The following is a 14489-nucleotide window of genomic DNA, read 5'->3' as shown; positions in this document are numbered from 1 at the left end:
TCACTTAGAATATCTTGGTTTATTAAGTGTGTAAAGTGTCATGTGCTTTGGGAAAGAGTCACCGAGCTACCCCGGTTTCCACTGGCAACACACACTCCCCAATCCTATATAATCCTATCTAATAAAAGGCTAATATGCAAATCGACCAGAGAGCGGAAAGACCGGTCGCTATGACGCACACTGACCACAGACACTCAACGCAGGAGCTGTCCCCTGGTTGTCAATGCACTCCCACAGGGAGAGCGCTGCTCAGCCAGAAACCAGGCTCATGGCTGGCGAGCACAGCGGCAGTGGCAGGAGCCTCTCCCGCCTCCACGGCAGTGCTAAGGACCCCTTGGGGGTTGTCCAACTGCCCACGGAGTGGGCCTAAGCTGGCAGTCAGACATCCCCTGAGGGGTCCCGCACTGCAAGAGGGTGCAGGCTGGGCTGCGGGGGACCCCACCCCCCAGTGCATGAATGTCGTGCACCGGGCCTCTAGTAAAAGCATAATATGCTAAGTGTCCAACCAATTGGTCAACTGTTCGACTGACCGCTCGACCAGCCGCTATGGTGTGCACTGACCACCAGGGGGCTGACGCGCCGAATGGTAGGTTAGCTTGCTTCTGGGGTCCGGCCAATCAGGATTGGGCAAGAGGGCCGGACATGCCCTGAAGCTTGCTTCTGGGGTCCGGCCAATCAGGATTAGGCGAGAGGGCTGGACATGCCCTGGAGCCCTCCCATGGTCCCACCCTGGCCAGCCAACCTCCCACGGTCCCTCCCTGGCTAGTTGGCCCCCATTGGCCCCAGTCGGGACTGGGCGAGATGGCCCCGATCACTGGCCAGGGCTAGGGACCCCACCTGTGCACGAATTCGTGCATTGGGCCTCTAGTTCAAGAATAAAACATGCAGCCTTGGCCAGGTGGCTCAGTTGGTTGGGCGTCATCCCATGCACTAAAAGGTTGTGGGTTCAATTCCCAGTTAGGGCACATACCTAGGTTTCAGGTTTGATTCCCGGTCATGGGAGCATACGGGAGGCAACCAATCAATGTTTCTCTCTCACATCAAAGATTCTCTCTTTCTCTCTCCCTCTCTTCCTGTCTTTCTAAAATCAATAAAAACATATCCTTGGGTGAGGATTAAAAAAATAAGAATAAAACATGCAGCCTCCCTCTCCTCACAAACACTCCCGCGTCCTCTTTCAGACTTGTGGAGGGAAAGTGAGCAGCTCACAGTGCTGGCAGGGACTGGACTCACAGACATGGCAGGCCCACGTGGGGAAACCAGGCCCTGACCATGGCTGGCCCACTCGGGAGACACTATTGTCCCAAAAATGAGCCTGGTCTTTCACAAACCTAACGGCCAAGTGCGCTCCTGGAAGGGAGGCTGAGCATCCGCACCAGCTCCCAGACCCAGCTGCTAGGGCTCATCGCACAGGATGGCTTCAGGCTACTTCCAATTCTGGCACAGGTGCGCCTGCACCGCACCCCGAGTTTCCCACCCAACACCATGGGCAACCGGCCTCCACCCAGCTCCTGCTGAGCCCCTCCCTCGCCATCCTAACTCCGACAGGGCGGTGCGTGGGCAGATGAGGCGGTTCACTACAAACACGTTATTTCCTTCTAGACTGCGGTTGACAGAGCAGGGCTGACAGTAACTGGCGTGACTGGGGTTGGACAGGTCTAGTTTATTTTTATAACCACTAGGAAAGCTTGTTTTCAAATTCAAAGTGTCAAAGTTGGCTTCATGGGAGAGTATAAAATTTTGTGAGTAGCAACAAAATCCCATAAAGGGCTATAAATGCAAAGCCACAACCACAGATCGATGAAATGCTGGGAAGACAAGTTATTTCTGGAACACGGCAGCAAGCCAGGAGCCCAGGGACAGCCTGCCCAAGGCCTCCACGGGGCGGCTCCCAACCAGTCTCATTTTAGCTTCCACACCAAGAAACCGTAATTGGGGAGAGAAGTCTCGTCTCTGCCTACCCGGGAAACAAGGCGATCACACACACTCTGGCAAGGCGGTACAGTACCTGCAAAACTGGAATCCTGTTTTAACCAATCACCGTTGGGGGTACATACAGAGAAGACGCTAAAAAGGCCTTCAGTGCCTCAAATGCTCATGTAGAAATAAAAGCAAGCAGTCTGATTTTGACATGAGACCTCTCCCTGGGAGCCTGCCCACAGCTCTTATTGCAAAGCTGATGGTGACAGGAATGATAAAAACCCAAGAAAAGTAATTTTAAAAAGAGAGCCACCGGCAGTGCCTCCGAGGCCCGTGCGTGCTTCCTCAGACAGCGCCCCGGCGGCCCACCAGAGCTCGGTGAGTGCGCGCCACCAGGCAGGGAGAAGTGCTGCTGCGGGCGGCGTGTCATGCTGGGCAGCAATGTCTGGGCAGCAATGGCTCCTCTCCCCGACTGGTGAGGGACCAGGGGGCGGAGGACGGACAGCAGCACTGGGGCGTTTCAGTCCTCAGCTGGCAAGCCTGGCCGATGGCCTGCAACATGCTGCCTCTGACAGGAGTGTTCATGGAGCCTGCAACCTGGAACCAGCGTTGTTCATTCATTTGTTCAACAGGTGCCTCACCAGTAACTTAGAGAGGACGTGCAGATGAGTCTGAAGTGGCCCCTGCCGGCAAGGATCCAAGAGTATAGCAAGGGAGTGAGAGACATTCAGACAAGACAACACATAGACAAAATGTAATGCATGCCCCAGGCTATGGTGGGGGTGAGGAAGAAACCTTAAATCTGGCCAGAGATGATCCTGAGGCAGTGCAGATAGATCTGACTTCAAAAGGCACAGGCATGACCATTAGCCCCGGGAGCAGGGAAGCCCAGCATTCTAAGGGACAGAGAGAACGGGCTGCAGGGCCAGCCCAGGGTCAATTCTGGGGAACCACTAATACCAGGCCATGGAGTGCACTTTAGCTAGCAGGCAATGAAGAACTCTCTGGAATCTTACTCAGTCAAATAAATCTGAGAAGTCTTGAAACTCCCCTGAACGCTCATACTGAGCTTTGGGAAAGAACCTCTCACTTCCTGGTACAAACCCGCTCAGGCCTGGTAAAGCTGGGCCACTCTGTGGCATGAGGCGGACAGGCCACATCTACATCCAACACACAGGGACACCGTACTCGTCCTGCCAGGACTCCGGGGGCTCCGAAGGCCATCAGCACAACCCTAAAGTCAGGCACACTCACTACCTATGAAGGAAGTACTATCCAATTCTGCAATAAAAAACAAAACCCAGGTTACTTTGAAACCAGTGGCGGGAAGCTGCTGCGGGCCCTGGTGGCCATCTGTGGTGGGTACGTGCCACGTCGGTGGGTCTACATGGGAGTGCCAACATCGTGGCCGAGTTCTTCTCATTTGGCATCAAGAGCATTTTATATCAGTGTGGCATTTATCCATCTAAAACCTTTACTCAAGTGCAGAAATACGGACTTACCTTGCTGTAACTACTGATCCTGAGCTCATGAAATACCCAAACACTGTGGCGGATCTGAGAGACTGGTTATACGGGTGTTCAGTTCAGAAACATGTGGCAGTCATCTCGAATACTGAAAGCGGGGAGGTGCTTGGAAGATGACAGTTTGATAATGAGTGTGACGAGACGGCCAAAGGTGACAGGGCACCTAGAGAAAATTCTCGGAAAGCTATCCAAGGTGAAATCTGCTCGGTGGTCAGACAGATCACAGCCACAGACATTTCTGTCACTACTGGAAGTTTCTTGTTCATGTGAACTACTGATTTATACAAAGATGTAGTTGTCCCTAAAAAGTGGGAAGAGTCGGAACCACAGTTCATCACCAATTCAGAGCAAGTCCGTCTGCATTCCTTCACAACTACAATCCACGAAGCAAACAGCACAGTGGCCTACAAAATCCTGTCCATGACTGGAGAGGGGACAAGAACGGTGATGGAATTCTCAAATGTGTATTTCCTGAAACTCAGTCAACTACAGTTCATGTTTTATTCCACTGACTAATTTTTAGATGGGGAAAGCAACACTGTCATTTACTGAACTGCACATAATTGTCCCATTTTTTTGGTACCTGTTTAACTTTCCATAGGATTGACATAATTTTTTGCACACTGTTCAAAAGGGAACCAGCAGATTTACATCAGCACTATAATTAATGTCAACTCCTTTGAAGGTGGTAACTGAAGATGGAAAACTTTTGATCGCGAGCTCAATGTCTTCCTAAATCAGACTTTTTGGTCAAGTGGCTTGATTCAGAATATAGGTAAATATGAAATACAGCAAAAGAAATCTGAATATTTGGAGTCTTTATTTATGCCTAAAGTAACTGATAATCCACAATAACAAAATATTGCTATGAGGTCCTTTTGCCTTTTATTTAATTTGTATAATTTCCTAATTTTAAGAAAATCTCCAATTATTTGATTTTAATGTATATAACTTACACCTACAAAACTATATCACTATTTCTTTTTTTTAAATATTTTTCTTTATTAAGGTATTACATATGTGTCCTTATTGTCCCCCCCACCCCCCACCCCACCTCATGCCCTCACCCCCCTGGTGTCTGTGTCCATGGGTTAGGCTTATATGCATGCATACAAGTCCTTTGGTTGATCTCTCCACCTTACCCCCACCCTCCCCTACCTTCCCTCTGAGGTTTGACGGTCTGATCAATGCTTCTCTGTCTCTGGATCTGTTTTTGTTCATCAGTTTATGTTGTTCATTAAATTCCATAAATGAGTGAGATCATGTGCTATTTATCTTTCTCTGACTGGCTTATTTCACTTATCATAATGCTCTCCAGTTCCATCCATGCTATTGCAAATGGTAAGAATTCCTTCTATTTTACTGCAGTGTAGTATTCCATTGTGTAGCTGTACCACTTTTTTAATCGACTCATCTGCTGATGGGCACTTAGGCTGTTTCCAAATCTTAGCTATGTTAAATTGTTATATCACTATTTCTATTGTCTAAATTCCAGTGATAAAGAACTCTTAAAAATGTCTTTTGGTGTTTTATAAAATCAAGCTTTAAATGACAATGATAAAGTTAAATGTATATGTTTTTCAAAACAAAACAAAAGCCAAAATCAACAACCACAAAAGGAAATAAGAAGACCACTTGGTAAGTGCCTTCAGTGCCAGGTCTATTAGCAAATACCTACCCAGGGCCACCCTCTGCCTTCAGGCAGCCCTCCCAGGAGACTCGCCTAAGTGTGCAGTAGAGAGATTGCTCGCGAGTGGCCAGAGCCAGCTTCCCTTTCTGTCACTGTGGCCTTGCTCCAGAGAGATTCCTAAGCTGGTTCCACCTTTGTTTATAAGAAGAATGCTGACAATCAGATATCCTAATAATAATAAGAAAAACGTCAAAAGGTACTTCTGTCATTATTTCTTTTCTCCAAAATTCACAGCTGAGTTCTGAAATACAGATAGAGAAGACACTGAGAACAAAAACCCCATGAAATATCTCCCTGTCACATATCACTATTTTAAAATTAGCACTGCCATGAGCAAGGACAGAGAAAACTAATTAAAATCTCTACTGTGCTTTCACTTTTATTTTTAACATTCTTGAAAATTGGGTAATAAAGAGATCAGGGAAAATGTGCCTTAAAAATTCATTTTTTAGAACTGCTCCCATCTCCCATTAGAAGAAATTACTAAAAACACTAAAAAGTGAAGCTAGCATGCAACAAGCCATCTGCAAGCCACCTGAGGCCCTCCCTCCTTCAGGGCAGGCCCGGATGCTGATGGGAGGCCCGGGTAGCAAGCCCCCACCAGATTTGGAATGTTGTCCCCATCAGCCCAACACGGGCCCGCCCCACCGAACACCCCAGGACTATCATCCAGCACCATCGCCAGGGTTCAGTGAAGACTAGGTTCTGGACAGGGCCAGATGCAAACCCATCAGGCAGGTGTGAACAGAGATCTGTGCAGAATGCTGTGCAGGAGGAAGCAGGCACTAATGGATGAAGACAACGGAAGTCCTGGATCTGTCAGAGACCCTGCACTGGGCTGGAGCTCCTAATAGCAATGCCGCTGAAAGTCCGCAGCATCTCGCAGTGAAGCTGTGCCTATGCCCAGCCCATCCATCAGCCACAGATGAGAGGCAGAGAAATGGCACGGAAGCAACGGATGCGGAGTCAGGGCCCTTGCTCTTGGTCTGGTTCGGACTTTAATTCAGCTACCAGATCCCGGGCAAATTACAAACTCTGGGCACTTCAGATGTGGTCCTGGGCCCGATCTGCTGTCCTACACTGTGCAGTGCCCAAGAGGTGTGCACTGTGTGTCCTGTGCTCTGTCATCTGCTCCTCACAACAAAGCCTTCCCAGGCCACAGGCATTATCTTCTATTGTAACCTTTCATTCCTTTACACACACAATTCCGATGATAGTGATATATCACCCCTCTTCCTCTTTTTTGTTCAATTATTTCTACACATATTACATCTACATATACTACAAACTCAAAAAAATGTTATCATTATACACACATAGTGTTTTTAAAGAAGCTGAGGGAAGAGAGTAAAGTGTGCATGTATTGGTTTGTTATATTAACCTTCTTATTACCACTTCTGGCTCTCCTCATTTTCCTATGGATTCAAGTTACCTAATGCAGTGTAATTTCCTTATTCCAATATAGCTTTTCTCTCATTTGTCTCCTTCATGCTGCTATTGTCAAATACATTCCTTTTCTAAAGGTTATAGGTCCAACAATATAATTATATATAGGAAGACGACAGATACTGCAAATTTCACAATAAAGCAAGTCACATGAACTTTCTGGTTCCCCAGTGCATACAAAAAGTTATATTTGCACTAGACTGTGGGTCTATTAAGTGTGCAATAGCATTATGGCTAAACAAAACAAGATATGTATCATAATTAAAAATATTTTATTTCTAAAAAATGCTAATCATCAACTGAGCCTTCAGCGAGTCATGATATTTTTGCTAGTGGAGGGTGTTACTTCGATATTGATGAAAATGCACTATCTGTGAAGCACAATAAAATGAGGTGTGCCAGTATATATATTATTTTACAAAATTGCTTTTTAAATCAATTAAGGGGGAGGAATGCACTTACACTATCTTTTAAAATAACATAATTACCTTTACTGGCACTGTCTTCTTATGGACTTGAATTACCACCTGTGGTCATCTGCTTCCAGCTTGAAGAACTTCCTTCATATTTCCTATAATGGCAGGTCTGCTGACAACGAAGCCTACTTTGTCTTTTATTTTATTTTTTAAATTTGAGAATGTCTTTATTTTGTCTGCATTTTTGAGACATAGTTTTGCTAGATATGAGATCTTTGGTTGATGGTTTGGGTTTTTTTTTTTGCAAGATGCTAACTATGCTATACCACCGCCTCCTGGTCCCCACTATTCCTAAAGAGAAGTCTGCTGTTAATCTTACTGGGACTCCCTGGTACAATCTCAGTCAATTTTCTTTTGCTGCTTTCTAGCTTTCCTCTTTCTCTTTCAACATTTTTTTTACTATGATGGGCCTGAGTATGGACTTCTTTGTAGTTATACTACTTGGAATTTATTGTGTTTCTTGAATGTGTAGATTGTTTTTCATCAAATTTGGGGAGTATTCAGCCATTATTTCTTCTAATGTTTTTCTGTTCCTTTCTCTCTGTTATCCTCTAGTATTTGTATCATGTGTATGCTGGTATGCTTAAGGGTATCCCACATTTCTCTGAAGCTCTGTTCATTTTCTTCATCCCCAATCCCCCATCATTTGAACTGTATAATCTCTATCACTCTATCTTCAAGCTTAGTGATTCTATCCTCTGCTAGTTAACATCTACTGTTATAACACTCTAGTGAATTCTTCACACCAGTTATTTTACTTTTCAACTCCAGAATTTCACTTGGTTGATTTTTACTTTCTGTCTCCTTTTTTTAAATCCTCACTCAAGAATATGTTTATTTATTTTTAGAGAGAGAAGTATGTGTTGCCTCCCATAAGCTCCCCAACCGAGGATTGAACCCACAACATAGGTATGTGCCTTGACTGGGGATTGAACCTGAAACCTTTTGATGTACTGGATGACCCTCCAACCAATTGAGCCACCCAGCCAGAGCACTTTCTGTCTCTTTATTGATATTCTCTAATTGACTAGACATTGTCACCATACCTGTCTTTATTTCCTTAAGCACTATTTCCTTTAGTTCTTTGAATATACAGTTGACCATTGAACAATGTGTGGGTTAGGAGTGCAGGTCCCCCTCCTTCACCATGCAGTCACAGATCTGTGTATAATTTTTGACTTTACATTTGGACCTTTGCATCCACAGATTCAAACAACTATGGATGGAAAACAGTATTTGCAACCTGCAACTGGGAATCTGTAATTGGAAAGTCACGATTGGGAATGTGAAAATACTACTGATCATAGTTGGTTGAAGCCATGGACGCAACACATTTAGATACCAAAGGCCGACTGTACTATTGATTGAAAAAAAATCCACATACCAGTGGACCCTTATAGTTCACAAACCAATGCTATTTAAACGTCAACTGTGTTTATAATGGCTGATTTAAAATCTTTGTCTATTAAATCCAACATCTGGGCTTTCTCTCAGGCAGTTTCTGTTGTTTTTATTTTCCCCATCACACTTTCCTATTTCTTTATATGTCTTATCCTTTTATTGTGAAAATTGGACCCTTTCAATAAATGTGGTAGCAGTTCTGAATACTGGTCCCCCTCTTCAGGCTTGTCTTTGCTTCGTTTTTTTCAGTGAATTGGCTAGACTGGTTCAGTGAAGTCTATCCTCCCCACCCGTCACTCACCCACAGCATGCAGCTTCTTATGCTGCTCCCCAGAGGGCGCTGCCTTGAATGTGTGTAATCTCCCTGGGACGGCAATGGATTTATCAGGGCTCTGTTTCTCTTCCCTGATCTGTTAGGCTGCCTGCCTCTATTGTTGTCACATGAATTGTGATAGGCTCCATAAATTGCTGGTCATTGCTCTACAGTTTTTTGACAATGCCCTGAACTACTGAACAACTATTGAACAACCTGATCTAATTAAATTCAGACTTTTCTGCAGGATAATTTTTGAGATCAATGTTTGAGGTTTGTTCTGACCCCAGGTGGGCTCGCCTTGGCAGTCTCTTTCCCTGGCTGTCTCCAGCCTAAAGTTTCAACCGTTGCTCTCATGGAGCTACCAGCTCTTGTTAGCTGCTTACCACCAAAATCTCCTTGTTTTGAGAGCACCCTTAGGTTTGATCACCCCACACTCTGTTATGAATAAATTCAGTACCTTTGGGGAACACCTCAGAGCTTTCTGTTCTTATGGCCCACCTCTCCTCCTTGGCAAAATCTGTAAGTCACTGCTCAGGAGTCAAGATCAAGGACAAGGACCCACATTGCTCAGAGGACAACCCTATTTATGATGAGAGTCCGGGGTGGGGCAGTAGCCTTTGAACTTCTTGGCTTGGCTCTTCTGAAATTGAACCTCCACCCTATGAGCAACCTGGGATGCCAGAGGACAACTGGGGCCCCAATAGTCTCAGCTTGGTATAGAACCTCCACCCCATGAGTAGGGCTGGCGACTTTTTTCCTGGAATTTAGCATCTACAACATGGAGATTGAGAATGAGAAATGCTGGTAGCCTGCCCCTCCCAGGGAGATACTGTAGCCTTGATGGAAACTTGGGGACAGGGAGCCACATCTGGGCCACACCCAGACAGAGAATAGCTTCTGTCCTACTGAGCTGGATGGGAAGGAGTGGGTCATGACTCCAGCGCCACAGACTCTTGCTGTTGTTGCTAAAATTTAGTAGATTTTCTTGAATGTTTCCTTATTTGCTGTAAACACTTAGGACAATTTAATTGTCCTAATATTTTAATTGATTGCTTTCTTAAAACAATATTCACCAATTATTGTTGTTTTGCTGAGGAGCAGATCTGCAGAGCTCCTAATACTACCATTCCAGAAGTAGATCCCCAAAAAGTGTATCCTTAATTTCTGACAATTGTGAGAATAAACTAGTAATCTTTTCTGTCAAAGAAGGGAGTTTAGGCGACCGCCATTTTGAAACCACAAAGGTCAACCCCTCCCTTTTTCCTTTAAATTAGCCAATCACACAAGAATGTGAGCCTCAATTTTGACCAATCAAGAGTGCGAGACAGATGGCATGAGTCAGGGATAAAACCCCGAGAGGAACCCCACTCAGTGTACGTGCTTACCCTATGTTGGCTGCACACCCTTCTGCAGAAGTAAAGATATTTGCCTTTGCTGTCTGGCTCCCGAGTATCCTTTGTGTTCTACCAGGACCCCTGGTTTGGGGGCTCGCCTTCTTTCTAATACAATCAACAACATACTACGTGCAAGTTCCTTTTTGTCTAGTACTCCATTTTAGGAAAACTGGCATTAACCAGCAGAATATGAGGAAACCCTCACAACAGTAACTACACCAGGCCTTTAAAAAAACATTGTTTGTTAAAGTCACAGCCACTTATATATATATATATATGTATTGTGATTAGCAAGTCATCTGTAACATGTGAGGAAATGTTACCATGCATGAGAGGTATGTGATCGCAGATCAGGAGGTCAGAGTAGTAGGCAAGCCACACATCTTTCGTAAATAAACTCCCTCAAGTAGCCCTCTCTACACATCAGGCACTCATTTCATTCTGGGCCACTCAGCTAAGAAGGTCAAAGTGTTCTCATCAACATCCAAAAGAAATGTGCTCACCCTCCCCCCAAAACACAACTGCCTTGGGATAACCAGCATGGGAGAGATGGGAGTTGCTGGCATATTCCTGGAAGTCACACAGTTTTGCCCACTCCCCAAGGAAATAGCATTCCCAGAATCCAAATTAAGAAGGGGGCTGGGATTGAGAGACACCAGACACCATCTCCACCTGATGGGCAGGGGGTGGGGGTAGGACGGCTCCAATGCTGGCTCTGCCATAAAAGCTGGACTGGGTGGACTCTGGACCCTCTCAAGTCCCAGATGGGGATCTATGAAATGAAACCCAGAGTCAGTACTTAGCAAACTGCTGATATTCTGGCCAGGGAGCTTTCAGGGAGGCAGCTGCCAAAACAGAAACCTTATCCAAAACTTTGAAAACCCCGCCATCTGCCTGTTACTACCCATAATGTGAAAGTCCTCTGAAGTGCACAAAGCTCACCTCCCACTCCCTTTTGGAAACACAATTTGGTTTTGATTAACGGGGTTTCAGCTGCAATTAGTTGCAGACAGAACTTATTGTTCCTACTATTGTCTGCCTGACCCAGTTTGGGTTTTGATTTTTTTTTCTCCATCACCATAAAGAAATGCAGCTTCATTTTATTTTTCCCCACTATAATTTTATTTAAATTAACAAGTCAGCATTAAAACACTTCTTTTCTGTGGAAACTGTTTTATTTTGTTTCAAACAGAAAGAGTCCATGTGTTGTAAAACAATGATTTTGGAAAGCAAGCAAACCAAAAACTTTATGTTGTGACATAAAGGACTGTTGTGACATCCAAAGGACTGAATACTTCTCTTCAAAGTGTTGTTTGGCCAGATGCAGGCACAACCTCTGCACCCTCACCGAGCTGTTGCCATCGGCCCACCTCATCCACTAGCAGGCCCTGGTGCCACAGGTCAGTGGCGATTCTAGGGCAAGGAGACATGGAGTCCTGGTTTCAAATAGAACAAGAGGAGGAAGCCACGCCCACAAGGATGAAAAGGGGGTCAGGACAGAGCCAGACCAGATACCTCCAGAAGTACCTCACATTCAACCAGTGTAGTGTCAAACACCCTTCCCCAGGTGGCACCGCCAGTGCAGGGACTCCGGGCACCTCTTCACGGCCCAACTGAGAACCCTCATGGGACGGACACAGTGCCCCCAACATGGCCACCTTCATGTTCACCTGGGTGCCATTCTCCAAAGCCAGGTACTGTTTGTGAAACCATCTTCTCCTCTCTTTTTAGAAATTCCTCAGTGATAGGAATGGTTAGAAAAGAAACCAGCAGGAAACCCAGCCCTAGGAGAGGCCACTCTCAACCCCGTGGGACTGTCAGTGCTGCTCCCTGTTCCCTCCTGCTCCTCTGGAGTCTCCTCCACCTCAGCAAAGAGCATCACTCTTCTCCAGGTGGTGGGGCCAAAAACATGGAGTATTCCGTGCTCCCTCTCTCCCCATATACAACCCATCAAACAAGTCCTGGTGACACACCCAGAATCAAAGCCCTTCTCACCATCACCACAGCTCCCACCTAGGTCCCAGCCACTATACTTCTGAGACCTCAAGTACTTCCGGATAAATGCTATCACCCTGGGCCTTTCTAGACGGTCCATGTCACTCCATATGCACGTAGATCCTACAAAGATGTTATTCCATACAGACGGAGCAGAAAAGGCAGCAAGATCTGGCAGCTGCATAGGGCAGTGGTCGGCAAACTGCGGCTCGCAAGCCACGGTTTGCCGCTCTGTTGACTAATGAGTTTGCTGACCACTGGCATAGGGGAAGATGTAAAAACCCTTGTCATGTCATCCAAGGACAAAACTCAAACCAAGCAGTTAAAGATGCCCCCACACCATCTCCCAGAAACAATTATGTACTCATAGTTAGGGGGGTGGGGGCACGTTCCTCTGTGTCCTCTCAGCCTCAGGAAGTGAGGAGCAGAGTTTTCTCTGCTAAGAAGAAAACTTTAGGGATAAATTTCTCTGAGAATGAGATTGTCAAAGGCGTTAGGCACCTTGGGTTCCAGCACATGGTCCAGAATCCCTAAGACCCTAAACCGCTTGGAACTGGTGGTGTCAGCAGATGGAGTGTAAATGACAGCTCGAAGTTGGTGCTTCAGTGTCCCCAGTGGCCACCAGTCAGCATGACAGGGGCATCTCTCTGCTGACAATGAGGACAAGCACAGGGAAAGGCTTCTGCATCTTTCCAATTTTACCCACTAGGCTATCCAGGAGATTATGCCCAACTCCCTTGACCCTGAGGACTCTGTTGGCCCAATCCAGCATTTCCAAGTCAGCCTGCCACCAGCCCTGGACTGAGAGTCAAAGATCACATCTCTCTCTCTCTCTCTCTCTCTCTCTCTCTCTCTCTCTCTCTCTCTCTCTCACACACACACACACACACACACACACACACACACTTAAAAGGCAAGGGTCCAGAATCTTCAGGTTGGGGTGCAAGACTTCCATCAGTCCCCTGCACTTCTAACTTCCACGTTACCATCCTCACAACACTCCCCTCCTCTCCCAGCCTGCAGGAGCCAGCACCACCCCATCCTCCTCTCCCCGAGTCCCAGCCCCAGCAACCCTCTCTCTAAGGAGCTCCGCTGCCCTTCCCATCTACAGAGCTTATCACGTGTCTAAACTCCTCTTCCACCAGGTTCCTTTCTCAGGTTGGACTTCACTACTTTTGAACAGGAGCCCCACAGGACTCGGGGAGCAGGTATCATTCCTTCAAGACCTTCTCACTGCGTCCTCACCAGCAGCCAGAAAGAGGGTGTGTGACTGCAGAGTTGAGTGAGAGCCTGTGCATAAGGACATCCCCAGGATAGAGACAAGTTCAGAAACAGCATGAGGTCCATCAGGTGTATGACCACTAACTGTCTGTAGAGCCCAATGAAGGTGAAGAACTGGTCAATGGAAAGAGAGTTTCAGGTATTTCTTGCTAACATTGCTGCTTACAGGTTTTGCTCTTGTTGCTAAGGTGAGTACATAGAAACTGAAATGACAATAACCTGAACCACTAGGCGCCCAGATCTCGGTCTCTAATACTATGCCCCAATAAAATGGGTTCTTCGGAGAAATGGCTGACTCTAGGGAGGGGACAGGAAATTACAAGATGATCCTGGGGCACCTTACGTGGCAGAAAGGCAAGACATGCTCAAAAAATAAAAATAAAAAACCCATAATAATGGGTACATGTCAAAGGGACACAGGAGCATTCTCGATGGAACAAAATAAACCTGGCATTGAATTATAACCTACATTATAAAATAAATATCCATGAGTCAATACTGATATAAATGACTGAATAAATAAATAAGTGGAGAAAACACAAATCTCCCATATTGATGAATGCCAAGTAATTTATGTAAACACCTGCCCCTCAAAGAGGTACTGCCTAACTCCCACCCCTTACCTATGGACCGCACGTAATGACTGTCTTCCAAAGAGAACACTACAGGGAGGTGGGGAGAGTGACTTTACAGCAGACCAGCCTGACAAACACCACCTCAGCCAGGCGATCAAGGTCAACATCACAGTGACGAGTCATTTTGACAGCCTGTGCCCTGCTATGATGTGACCAGAACCCCAGTATAATCATGAGAAAAACATCAGACAAAACCAGGCATTCTACACATATATGAACATTACTTCTCAAAACTGTCAAGGTCATCAAAAGCAAGAAAAGCCTAAGAAAGTCTCACAACCAAGAGGACCCTGAGGAAATAAGATGGTACCCTGGATAGGATCCTGGGACAGAAAAAGGACATTAGATTTAAAACAACAACACACCTCAGGAAACTAAGCAAAGCATAGACTTTAGTTACTGATGCAGC

At 45.9% G+C, this 14489-nt stretch overlaps 1 protein-coding gene and 1 pseudogene across 1 annotated transcript in view; one reads left to right on the top strand and one right to left on the bottom strand.

Moving 5' to 3' along the window:
• The window catches only part of INPP4A (inositol polyphosphate-4-phosphatase type I A), a 119879-nt gene that overhangs the window by 68833 nt on the left and 36557 nt on the right, over positions 1-14489 (bottom strand). The window lies entirely within an intron of this gene.
• LOC103299680 (mitotic spindle assembly checkpoint protein MAD2A-like) lies at positions 3061-3962 on the top strand (annotated as a pseudogene).

The sequence above is a fragment of the Eptesicus fuscus genome, chromosome 16 (assembly GCF_027574615.1).
Source record: "Eptesicus fuscus isolate TK198812 chromosome 16, DD_ASM_mEF_20220401, whole genome shotgun sequence".
Classification (NCBI taxonomy): domain Eukaryota; kingdom Metazoa; phylum Chordata; class Mammalia; order Chiroptera; family Vespertilionidae; genus Eptesicus; species Eptesicus fuscus.
The sequence above is the reverse complement of the archived record's forward strand: the minus strand, read 5'-3'. Positions and strand labels throughout refer to the sequence as shown.